Source organism: Triticum aestivum, chromosome 7B (genome assembly GCF_018294505.1).
Source record: "Triticum aestivum cultivar Chinese Spring chromosome 7B, IWGSC CS RefSeq v2.1, whole genome shotgun sequence".
NCBI classification, from domain to species: domain Eukaryota; kingdom Viridiplantae; phylum Streptophyta; class Magnoliopsida; order Poales; family Poaceae; genus Triticum; species Triticum aestivum.
This window is the reverse complement of record NC_057813.1, coordinates 503209693-503222585: the sequence shown is the minus strand read 5'-3', so window position 1 is coordinate 503222585 and position 12893 is coordinate 503209693.

Below are 12893 nucleotides of genomic sequence, written 5' to 3'. Positions count from 1 at the left end.
ATCGAAGGTCCGAAGCAACCCGGCAACGACATCGATGTGTACCTAAGGCCATTAGTTGATGAACTTTTACAGCTGTGGGGTGGTGTCCGTGTGTGGGATGAGCACAAACAAGAGGAATTTGACCTACGAGCGTTGCTTTTCGTAACCATCAACGATTGGCCTGCTCTTAGTAACCTTCGGGACTGTCAAATAAGGGATACAATGCATGCACGCACTGCTTACATGAGACTGAAAGTGTACATTTGCCAAATTGTAAGAAGAACGTGTACCTTGGGCATCGTCGATTTCTTCCGAAAATTCATCCAGTAAGAAAGAAAGGCAAGCATTACAACGGCAAGGCAGATCACCGGCCGAAGCCTGCGGAACGCACTGGTGCTGAGGTATTTGATATGGTCAAGGATTTGAAAGTCATCTTTGGAAAGGGTCCTGGCGGACAATCAGTTCCGAAGGGAGCTGACGGGCACGCAGCCATGTGGAAGAAGAAATCTATATTCTGGGAGCTAGAATATTGGAAAGTCCTAGATGTCCGCTCTGCAATCGACGTGATGCACGTTACGAAGAATATTTGTGTGAACCTCCTAAGCTTCTTGGGCGTGTATGGGAAGACAATGATACAAAGGAAGCACGGCAGGACCAGCAACGTTTGAAAGACCCTGATGACCGGCATCCGGAATGGTTTCAAGGTCGTGCCAGCTACGCTCTGACCAAAGAAGAGAAGGTCATCTTTTTTGAATGCCTGAGCAGTATGAAGTCCCGTCTGGATTCTCGTCCAATATAAAGGGAATAATAAACATGGCGGAGAAAAAGTTCCAAAACCTGAAGTCTCACGACTGCCACGTGATTATGACGCAATTGCTTCCGATTGCTTTGAGGGGGCTCCTGCCGGAAAATGTTCGAGTAGCCATTGTGAAGCTATGTGCATTCCTCAATGCAATCTCTCAGAAGGTAATCAATCCAGAAGTTCTACCACGGTTACAGAACGATGTGATCCAATGTCTTGTCAGTTTCGAGTTGGTGTTCCCGCCATCCTTCTTCAATATATGACGCACCTCCTGGTTCACCTAGTCGAAGAGATTTTCGTTCTCGGTCCTGTATTTCTACACAATATGTTCCCCTTCGAGAGGTTCATGGGAGTATTAAAGAAATATGTTCGTAACCGTGCTAGGCCAGAAGGAAGCATCGCCAAGGGCTATGGAAATGAGGAGGTAATTGCGTTTGTGTTGACTTTGTTCCTGACCTTAAGCCGATTGGTCTTCCTCGATCGCGGCACGAGGGGAGACTAAGTGGAAAAGGCACGATCGGAAGGAAATCAACGATATGTATGGACGGCCATTCTCTGACTGAAGCACACCACACTGTACTGACCAATTCCAGCTTGGTGGCTCCGTACTTTGAGAAACACAAGAATATTTTACGCTCGGAGAACCCGGGGAAGCCTGAATCCTGGATTAGGAAGGCCCACATGGAGACTTTCGGCAGTTGGTTGAGAAAACATTTAATGAATGACAATGATGTTGTAGATCAGCTGTACATGTTGGCCAAGACACCATCTTCGACTATAACGACTTTCCAAGGGTACGAGATAAATGGGAATACATTTTACACGATCGCCCAAGATAAAAAGAGCACCAACCAAAACAGTGGTGTCCGCTTTGATGCAGCAACCGAGAATGGGCAAAAGGTCACATATTATGGTTACATAGAGGAGATATGGGAACTTGACTATGGACCCTCCTTTAAGGTCCCTTTGTTCCGGTGCAAATGGTTCAAGCTAACAGGAGGTGGGGTAAAGGTGGACCAGCAATACGGAATGACAATGGTGGATTTCAACAATCTTGGTTACCTTGACGAACCATTCGTCCTAGCGAAAGATGTCGCTCAGGTTTTCTATGTGAAGGACATGAGTAGCAAACCGAGGAAACGGAAAGATAAGAAAACGATCAGTGCATCATGCGATGATCCAAAGCGCCACATTGTTCTTTCAGGGAAAAGAAACATCGTGGGAGTGGAGGACAAGACAGACATGTCAGAAGATTATAATATGTTTGCTGAAATTCCGCCCTTCAAAGTGAACACCGACCCAAGCATTAAGTTAAATGATGAGGATGCTCCATGGATACGGCACAATCGTAAGCAAGCAGGGACACAAGGGAAGAAATGATGTGTAATAATTTATTGTATCAAACCTTTTGTCAAACCTTCAAGGGGTTTTAAAATGAATTAGTTTTATTTTTCTGATTTTTTTGATATATAATTGTATTTTTAAGATTTTAAAATGAATTAGTTTTATTTTTCTGATTTTAAAAGGAAAAAGGAAGAAGCAGAAAGAAGGAAAAAGGAAGAAAAAAACAGAAGAAAAAAACAGAAGAAAAAAGGAAAAACAGAAGAAAAAAACAAACAGAAGAAAAACATAAAAAAAACAGAAGAAAAAAACAGAAGAAAAAAGAAAAAAGAAAAAAGGAAAAAAGGAAAAAAAAATGCCACCTACTGGGCCACCACGGCCTGAATACGACTAGAAACCCATTAAAGGGCCAGGATTCAGGCCCGCAGAAGGCCCAGTAGGCCCACATGCACATAGTGACAGAATAGGCCCGTAAGCCTGCATTTGAGAGGAGCTCGAAGTGGTGAGCGCAGCCGCGCTTATAAACCACTGTCGAAGCCTCTCGGCTAGCGAGGTGGGACTAAACATCCCACCGCACCGCGCCAGTTCTAGCACAGACCTTTAGTCGCGGTTGGGGAGGCGGGCCGCGACTAAAGGTACCCTTTAGTCGCGGTCCGCCTCTCCAACCGCGACTAAAGGGTCTTTCTGCGCGGGAACGGAGGCGGCGCCAAAACCCTTTAGTCGCGGCTGGGGAGGCGGACCGCGACTAAAGGGTACCTTTAGTCGCGGTCCGTCTCTCCAACCGCGACTAAAGGTGCGTCTATATATACTGCACTTAGCAGTTTTGCCACTTCCCATTCTCCTCTCTCTCGACGCCGACGCCCTGCCCCGACCGACGCCGACGCCGACGCCCTGCCCGACGCCGACGCGACGCCGAAGCCCTGCGCGCCGCCGCCCCGTCCCCAGTGAGCGCCGCCGCCCCCGTCCCCAGTGAGCGCCGCCGCCGCCCTGCCCTTGCCCGCCGCCCTGCCCTTGCCCGCCGCCCCCGTCCCCACTGAGCGCCGCCGCCGCCCTGCCCTTGCCCGCCGTGCGTTGCGCCCTTGCCCGCCGCCGCCGCCCTGCCCTTGCCCGCCGCCCGTGCGCCGGCAGAAGAAGAAGAAGGAAGAAGAAAAAGGAAGAAGAAGAAGAAAGAAAAAGGAAAAAGGAAGAAGAAAAAAGAAAGAAGAAAAAAAGGAAGAAGAATTTTTGTGTCTAATAAAAAGAAAAGAAAAACGAAACAGAAAAAGAAATGAAAAGAAATGAAATAAACAAAGAAAAAGAAAAAGAAAATAAACAAAGGAGAACATTTTGTAAAAAAAAAGAAAAAGAAAAAGAACAATGAACAAAAAAAGAAAAGAAAAACGAAACAGAAAAAGAAAGGAAAAGAAATGAAAATAAAAAAAAGAAAAAGAAAAAGAAAATAAACAAAGGAGAACATTTTTTAAAAAGAAAAAGAAAAAGAACAATAAACAAAAAAGAAAAGAAAAACGAAACAGAAAAAGAAAGGAAAAGAAATGAAAATAAAAAAAGAAAAAGAAAAAGAAAATAAACAAAGGAGAACATTTTTTAAAAAGAAAAAGAAAAAGAACAATAAACAAAAAAAGAAAAGAAAAACGAAACAGAAAAAGAAAGGAAAAGAAATGAAAATAAAAAAAAGAAAAAGAAAAAGAAAATAAACAAAGAGAACATTTTTTAAAAAGAAAAAGAAAAAGAACAATAAACAAAAAAAGAAAAGAAAAACGAAACAGAAAAAGAAAGGAAAAGAAATGAAAATAAAAAAAGAAAAAGAAAAAGAAAATAAACAAAGGAGAACATTTTTTAAAAAGAAAAAGAAAAAGAACAATAAACAAAAAAAGAAAAGAAAAACGAAACAGAAAAAGAAAGGAAAAGAAATGAAAATAAAAAAATGGTTGGGAACCCTCGTAGGTGCGTTCGCTCGACAGTTTCGGCGTCGGCTACAACGGGCCGGTGCATTAGCAGCAGTACAACGGGCGAGGGTTATAAATGTGTTGTCCTCGCCTCCCCTCTCCGTGACGCCGTCGTCTGCCGCCCCGTCTCGCGCTCTACCGCGACACCCTCTCCCACCCCTTCCTCGCCCCCGGCTTTTGCCACCGCCCTTTCGCCACCGCCACCGCCACCGCCCCCCTTCTTCACTTAATTAATTTGTTTTTACTACATGTTTTCAGGACTGACATAATGGCGGACGATAGAGCTGACCCGATTATGGACAACTATGATCCGGACGGTGAAGCACATATGTTCGGCATCATAAACGGCGATATTCAATATGTGCCGACCGGAGAAGAAGAAGATGATATCTCTTCTTATCTGAACCTTGACGGTGAAGATGAAGGGCGCCGTCAGCAAGATGATGCCGAACAAACGTCGATAAACGACGATCTTCAAATGGAAGTAGCAACCACCTCCGGCGCCGAGGTATATATATACATTGAGCCTCTGGTGATACAAACTAACTGATTTGAATAAATATGTGTGTACTAACGCGCGCGACTCTTTCTTATTTTAGCCCTCGGCCGGATCGTCGAAACAATCGAGTACGTCGTCAAAGCGTGGCGCAACCAAGACGATGAAACAAGGAGAAACATGCACCATCGAGGTTGTCGACAGTGCAACCGGCAGGCCGCTGGAGCCCCGCAAGAACGCCACCAAGTTTGTCAGCCAATGCGGAGCCATTGTTAGAGACAACGTCTCGATCACCGTCCAGGAGTGGAATGAGCCAAAGAAGGCACGAATTGATGGTTTCACTTTTGTCGATAAGAGAACAAAAAAAGATTGCTTCAAGAAGCTTATGGAACATTTCGTTCTACCTCCGGAATACAACAAATTCGATGAGGAGGGTAACAAGATTGAGGAAAACAAGGAGAGGAGGAGGCTAGTCAAACAGTTCGCTCTTCATAAGATGGCCGACGCATTCCGGAAATTCAAGCAAAATCTAGCCCACGACTTTGTCAAGCAGAACAAGACTCCGGATTTCAAAGGACAATATGAGAAACTGAAAGATGATTGGCCAGAATTTGTGAAGCAAAAGAAATCGGAGCAGTTCATTCAAATATCGAAAAAAATAAGGAAAATGCGGCTAAGAAGGAGTACAATCATGTTATGGGGCCAGGAGGGTATCGCCTTTGGGAGCCTAGGTGGGAGAAGATGGAGAACGAGCTGAGGGCGCGAGGAATCCGTCCAGGTACGGAGGGATGGGACCCAAGGGCCAAAAGCTGGTGGTACGGGCATGGGGGAACGCTGAACCCGGAGACAGGGGAGTGTGTTTACCGGGGCAAATTAATTAAACCCACCCAAGCCCTTATTAACGCAATGAGGGATGCTCAACAGGGGAAGATCAAGTTCAACAGAGAGAACGACGCGCTGACAAAAGCCCTCGGGAATCCTGAACACGGAGGACGTGTACGAGGCATGGGGCACATTCCGTGGAAAATAGGGTTCCCCCAGAACGATGACCCGTACGGTTACAGAAGCCGTAAGAGAAAGATGGATCAGGAAGCAGATGTTGTGGCGCGGTTGGCATCGGAAATGGAGGTGATGAAGAAAACCATGAGTGTACTAGTAGCCGAAAGAGATGCAGCTCGGGTGCAGCATGAAGATCATCCAGCGGATCTCGGAAGCCAGCAGCGGAGAAGCAGCGTGGCTTCCACGGAGGCCCCACCGGAGCCTCTGGTGGTCCAAATTACTGCACCGGAGCCTCTGGTGGTCGAAATTACTTCATCGGAGCCTCCTCGCTACCCCGTGGACGATATAAAGGAGATGAAAGAATGTCATCTGTATTATCCTATCGGGAACATGTCCATGAAGGTAGCCATCGGCAGTGCTTTACCATGTTTACCTGGAGCACTCCACCAGAACAACCCCATTCAAGATGGCTATGCTCGTGTCACGGTGGAGGACATAGTCCAAGGGTTTGAGGACCTGGAGATTGACATTGCTACACCTGAAGGGGAGAAAAGACTTGGAGATGTCAAGCGCCATTTCATTCTATGGCAAAAGAAGTTTATCAAGTTTCCAGGCGAGGCGCCAAGGACAACAAGTCCACCACCCTACGGTGGTGGTGGTGGCGGTGGCGGTGGTGGTGGTGGTGGTGGTGGTGGCGGTTCACCTACACCTCCGTCACGTCAGCCGACGCCGCCCCCCAGTCCACAACGTCCGGCGGGTGATCAGCCGCCGCCCCCCAGTCCTCGTCCGGCGGGTGATCAGACGCCGCCCCCCAATCCACCTCCGGCAAAGAAGCAGAAGCAGTCCTGGATTATTAACCCGGACCCTTATGTACCTAAGACCACAAAGGTACCGGAGCCATCACTGAAGCCTCTCCCCACAAGGCCTTGGGAACGTAGTGCCGAGGAAGTCGACGCGGCCGCGGCTGCTGATTTGGAGAAATGGAAGGCGGACTGCAAGAAGAAAACAGAGCCCGAGCCCAAGCCAGTATTTTCTGATGAGCAAAAGAAGTGGGCTAAGTCATTTTTGAGCACACCGTCCCAAGCCGCGAAGAATCTGCCTAACGACTATGCACGTGAACTTCGCAGGCAGGCACTCATGTTCAAGGAGAACAAAGAGCGGGAGAAGGCCGAAAGTAAAAAAAGCGGGAAACAAGTTGCCCAGCTCGGGGAACAAAGTAAACAATCGATTGCCCCGCTTATAGTGGAAGCCTTCTGTCCGGATGACCCCGAGATCATACAAGCTGCGGCAGCACAGGGATTGACTGTAACGAGTGCCAGAGAACAAGCGGCCAACTTAGGTATTACTCTTCGTGAACTGTTAGGCCTTGATGAGGCGCCAGTGAAGGAGGTAGTAATTACATATGTCAAGAATGGGCCTCTCGTCGAGCCTGCGGAGGAAAAGGATCTACCTCCACAAATGAAAGGTCTGCTGAAATGGTACAAGGGTTACATAAAAAATAAAAACGCCAAAGAATATATTTATGCGGAAGTTAGACATGAGCATCACTTCAAACATTACTATGTACAAATTGAACTGAGTGAATTGTTCCAGCTTTTCAATCTGCGCGAGCTCGATAAATCTATCATCAGTTGCTACGTTCTGTAAGTGATTTATTAATTTCTACCCCATCTCGTTCATATTGCCTGCACTATATATATGTCCTAACTATATTGTTGTGTCCGCTATTATACATGCAGAATGAAGATTAAGGAATGCAGAGTAAGGAACATCCATGATGTTGGGTTCATTGACCCACACATCGTTAATGGACATGTGTTGGAGCGTTACCCCGCCGACGTGGAGGCAGACCTGTGGCAGATTCTTACAAAGCAGGAACTCAAAAGTGATATTCTATTTCCTTACCATTTTGAGTGAGTGTTTCTGTCTTGAGCACATTCTCTTTTGTTTACTCCATGCATGGTATGTGGCCGGCTAATCGATGAGTTATGCATGACGTACTGTGCATGTATCGTGTCCGCAGGTTCCACTGGATTCTGCTAGTAATTAAAGTTAACACCTCAGAATGTCTCGTCCACGACTCTGTGAATATGGATCCAAAGCTTTGGGGCGGCATGAGAAGAATGCTGCAGAAGTAATTATTTTCATTCATTTGCGCTCTATATCGATCGGCCTATTTCGTTCATTTCCTAATATCAAGTAACTAATTAATAACTCTCTTGTTCATTTAATTTTCTTTGCCTCGTAGGGTTTGGAGACGGTTCGTAGATACAAAGGTCGGTGAATTCAAAAAAGAGCTAGAATTCAAAATGTTAAAGGCTAAGAATGCTGGGGATATTCAGCCACCGGAGACCAATCTATGTGGATACTATGTCTGTGAGATGATCCGGAGATACACCTCTGAGCGGGTTCCGAGTGATACCAATGCTAAGAGGAATAACCTCCGGTGGATGCTTAGTCCAGAAGCTCGCTTCCGACCACTTCAAGAGGAACTAGCTGGATGGTTCAGCAGGGAAGTCCTCCATCCTAAAGGAGAACACTATTATGAGGACGTAGAACTTTATATGCATTAAATCATGTATGGAAACTTGTTCAAAATTGTATATGGTCATCCGATGATATTGAATATATATTGTATATTCCTCTTGAATTCTTTTCGGTTCTAATTTCAAATTTATTTGAAATTGTACATTCATATGCATGTATGTAGTACCGTAGAATATATGAAACTCCTTCTAAATTAAAATAAAGCACAAAAGAAATAAAACAATACAAATTAAACAGAAAACAGGTTTAAGGGGGGAGGTTTAGGGGGGGGCTAAAACCCTAAACCTGCGGCGGCCTTTAGTCGCGGTTGGCCAGAAGAACCGCGACTAAAGGTCCTCCGCCCCGACGGCCACCTGGCGCCCACGTGGACGGGCCTTTAGTCGCGGTTCTTAAGCAACCGCGACTAAAGGGGGGGGGGCCTTTAGTCGCGCCCGGTCGGTCGCGGTTGCGCAACCGCGACTAATGGCAGTTGCGAACCGCGACCAAAGGCCTTTTTTCCACCAGTGCACGTCAGGGGGTGGTCAGAAGCTCGAGTGGTAGGTGCTGCACTCAGGTAGTAATACTGAGGCATGCATGAGCGGAGCGGACCGCGCGCTTCTTCGTTCCACCGCATGATTATCCATCTCCACGAGAGGTGCCTTGAACGTACTCAGGGGATCGCCCAAGTAGAAACAGAAATACTGGAATAGAAGAAGGCCCCTACACCAGTAGAAAAGAGGGCTTTGGTCCACCCAGGGTTAGCCCATTAGTCCCGGTTCAGTTCAGAATCGGGACTAATGGTGGCATTAGTCCCGGTTCGTGCACCCAGGGGCCACGTGGGCAATTTGTTCCGGTTCGTTTGGACCTTTTAGTCCCGGTTGGTGCCACGAACCGAGACTAAAGGGTGCGATGCCCATTAGTACCGGTTCGTGGCACCAACCGGGACTAAAGGTTAGACCTTTAGTCCCGGTTCAAGCCACCAACTGGTACTAATGGGGTTTGAGGCATTAGTACCGGTTCATGGCACGAACCGGTACTAAAGGTCACATTTTCAAACTCCACCCCCCTGGATCGCCTTTTCAGTTTTAAAAAAATAAAAGAAAATGATGAAAATGTCAAAAAAATAAAAAAATATTAAGTTTCCCATGTGATATGTGGTCTAGTTGTTGGGAAAATTTGCAAATGTGAATTTTGACTTTATTTGCAAAATCTCTCTAGAATTTAGTAAAATGGGCATAACTTTTGCATACTGACTCGGATGAAAAAGTTTTTTATATGAAAAATCATCTACTCGAAAAGTTACATTCAAATTTAATGGGGGATCCCCGTTAAACATTTTCAAAATCCTCAAAAACCTAACAGAAAAAAAGTTACGGGGCTTTTAAGATCTAGAGTGGAAAAAATCGAAAAAAATTCAAACAATGGTCAAACTAATTATTCTAGAATATTAGTGTTACTAAATAATTATTTCAGTTATTTTGAATTTTGGTCAAATCTGGTCAAACTGTGGTCAAACAATGGTCAAACTAATTATTCAAGAAATATTAAGGTTACTAAATAATTATTGTTTTTTAAAACAATAGTTTCAAACTCAAACAATGAAATGTGTCACTTCATGCTCACGCAAAATTCCTGAGGGTTAATAGGATTCACATCTTACTATTGTCAGGAAAACAACAAGTGCAGACTTGGAAACGAGGGAGAATAGAACCCGGAAGTTAAGCGTGCTCAGGCTGGGGGAGTGGGAGGATGGGTGACCGTTCGGGAAGTTGGATGATTAGGAATGAGGAGGGGTGATTAGAGATTAAAGGATAAATTGAGCAGTGATGAGGGGTGGTGATTAGAGATTAGAGGTTAAAATAATTCAGAAATTTGAAAATAAAAAAAAATAAAAAAAATTCAAAAAAAAATCACAAAATTTCCTTTAGTCCCGGTTGGTGTTACCAACCGAGACTAAAGGTGGAGCTCCACGTGGCCGCGACCTTTAGTCCCGGTTCCAGTTTGAACCGGGACTAAAGGTGGGAGGCATTAGTAACGGCCCTTTAGTCCCGGTTCAAAAACCGGGACTAAAGGGCCTTACCAACCGGGACTGATGCCCCCTTTTCTACTAGTGCTACGCGCTGCACGGCCACGTTTTCTTTCGGTGTGCGAAGGAGAAGGGGCTGCCAGAAAACAAAGGCTGGCAAAAAGTTTAGTGAGGACTGCACTAACCTGGTTAACTGAATAATCAAATGTTACAGGTGTGTGCCTGCAGTTCGCACGTTTTAGTAGCACCCTTACAAAAAGGAGATAGAGTAGAGTATGTATGCATGATGCCTATCGTAATGCGATGCTTGCGGTTCTCTATTACGAATGGTATCTCCGCATGAAAAGCCGTTACTCGCGGAGCAACTATGGAACAACGAGTCATCTGCTTCACACGTATTGGTGCGAGCTTGGTTTTGCCAAATGATCGGAGGCGCTTGACCACCCCACCGAGGCTGCGACCGCTCCCGTGACACTCCTCCCGCCGGACAGGAACCCCTCCTTCCCTAGCCGTCTTCGGCAGGTATAGCCGGAGCAAGGACCCCCCCCCTCCCGGCCCCCGCGCGCTCGGTTGGCCAGGAACCCCTCCTTCCCTAGCCGCCGCCAGCAGGCGTCGTCTGGGCAAAGCCCTCCCCCACCGACCAGTAACCCCTCCTCCCCTAGCCGCCGCCAGCGGTCATCGCCTGGGCAAAACCCTCCCCCGCCGACCAGTAACCCCTCCTCCCCTAGCCGCCGCCAGCGGGCGTCGCCTGGGCAAAGCCCCCCTACCCCCCTCCTGGGCAACCTCGCGACCAGGAGCCACTCCTCCCCTAGCCATCGCCAGCGGGCGTTGATGACCCACAAGTATAGGGGATCTATTGTAGTCCTTTCAATAAGTAATAGTGTCGAACCCAACGAGGAGCAAAAGGAAATGTCAAGCGGTTTTCAGCAAGGTATTCTCTGCAAGCACTGAAATTATCGGTGACAGATAGTTGTATGATGAGATAATTTGTAGCGGGTAACAAGTAACAAAAGTAAACAAGGTGCATCAAGGTGGCCCAATCCTTTTTGTAGCAAAGGACAAACCTAGACGAACTCTTATATAAATCAAAGCGCTCCCGAGGACATATGGAAATTACTGTCAAGCTAGTTTTCATCATGCTCATATGATTCGTGTTTGTTACTTTGATAATTTGATATGTGGGTGACCGGTGCTTGGGTGTTGTCCTTCCTTGGACAAGCCTTCCACTTATGATTAACCCCTCTCGCAAGCATCCGCAACTACGAAAGAAGAATTAAGATAAATCTAACCATAGCATGAAATATATGGATCCAAATCAGCCCCTTACGAAGCAACGCATAAACTAGGGTTTAAACTTCTGTCACTCTAGCAACCCATCATCTACTTATTACTTCGCAATGCCTTCCCCTAGGCCCAAATCATGGTGAAATGTCATGTAGTCGACGTTCACATAACACCACTAGAGGAAATACAACATACATCTCATCAAAATATCGAACGAATATCAAATTCACATGATTACTTATAACAAGACTTCTCCCATGTCCTCAGGAACAAACATAACTACTCACAAAGCATATTCATGTTCATAATCAGAGGAGTATTCATTATCATTAAGGATCTGAACATATGATCTTCCACCGAATAAACCAACTAGCATCAACTACAAGGAGTAATCAACACTACTAGCAACCCACAAGTACCAATCTGAGGTTTTGAGACAAAGATCGAATAAAAGAGATGAACTACGGTCTAAGAGGATATGGTGCTGGTGAAGATGTTGATGGAGATTGACCCCCCCCCTCTCGATGAGAGGATCGCTGGTGATGACGATGGCTTTGATTTCCCCCTCCCGGAGGGAAGTTTCCCCGGCAGAACAGCTCCGTCAGAGCCCTGGATTGGTTCTGCCCAGGTTCCGCCTCGAGACGGCGGCGCTTCGTCCCGAATGCTTCCTTATGATTTTTTTTCAAGTCAAAACACACCATATAGAAGAAGATGGGCATCGGGGCCTGCCAGGTGGCCCACAAGGCAGGGGCGCGCCCAGGGGAGTAGGGCGTGCCCTCCACCCTTGTGGATGGCAGGTGCCCCCCCTTTGATGCTTTCTTCACCCAATATTTTTTATTTATTCCAAAATGATTCTCCATGAAGTTTCAGGACTTTTGGAGTTGTGCAGTATTGTGCATTTTTCGTTAGGGATTCCATGGAATAAAACGTCGCGTCTTCCTTCGATTCAGGTCTCTAATACTTGCTCCTTTTCTAGTCCAGAATTTTAGCTGCCGACATTCTCCCTCTTCACGTAAACCTTGTAAAATAAGAGAGAGAAGGCATAAGTATTGTGCCATAATTTTTAATAATAGCTCATAATGCAATAAATATCAATATAAAAACATGATGCAAAATGGACGTATCAACTCCCCCAAGCTTAGACCTCGCTTGTCCTCAAGCGAAAGCCGATATCGAAAAATATGTCCACATGTTTAGAGATATAGGTGTTGATAAAATAAAATACGGACATGAGGGCATCATGATCATCTTTAGAACAACAACATATATTGTCATATAATTTCTTATCCTAGAGTAACAATTCATTCACAAGGTAAAGTATGAATCAAAAACTTCATTAAAAACTAACAAACTATGATCTCGGTCATTGAAGCAATTGTAATTTATCATAAAAATTGCTAACACCCCCGCGATACTTATAGGTTCAAAGCTTCAATCAGACACAGAGAAAGATAGGGCCTTATAGTTTCGCCTCACAACCTTTTACTTCAAGGG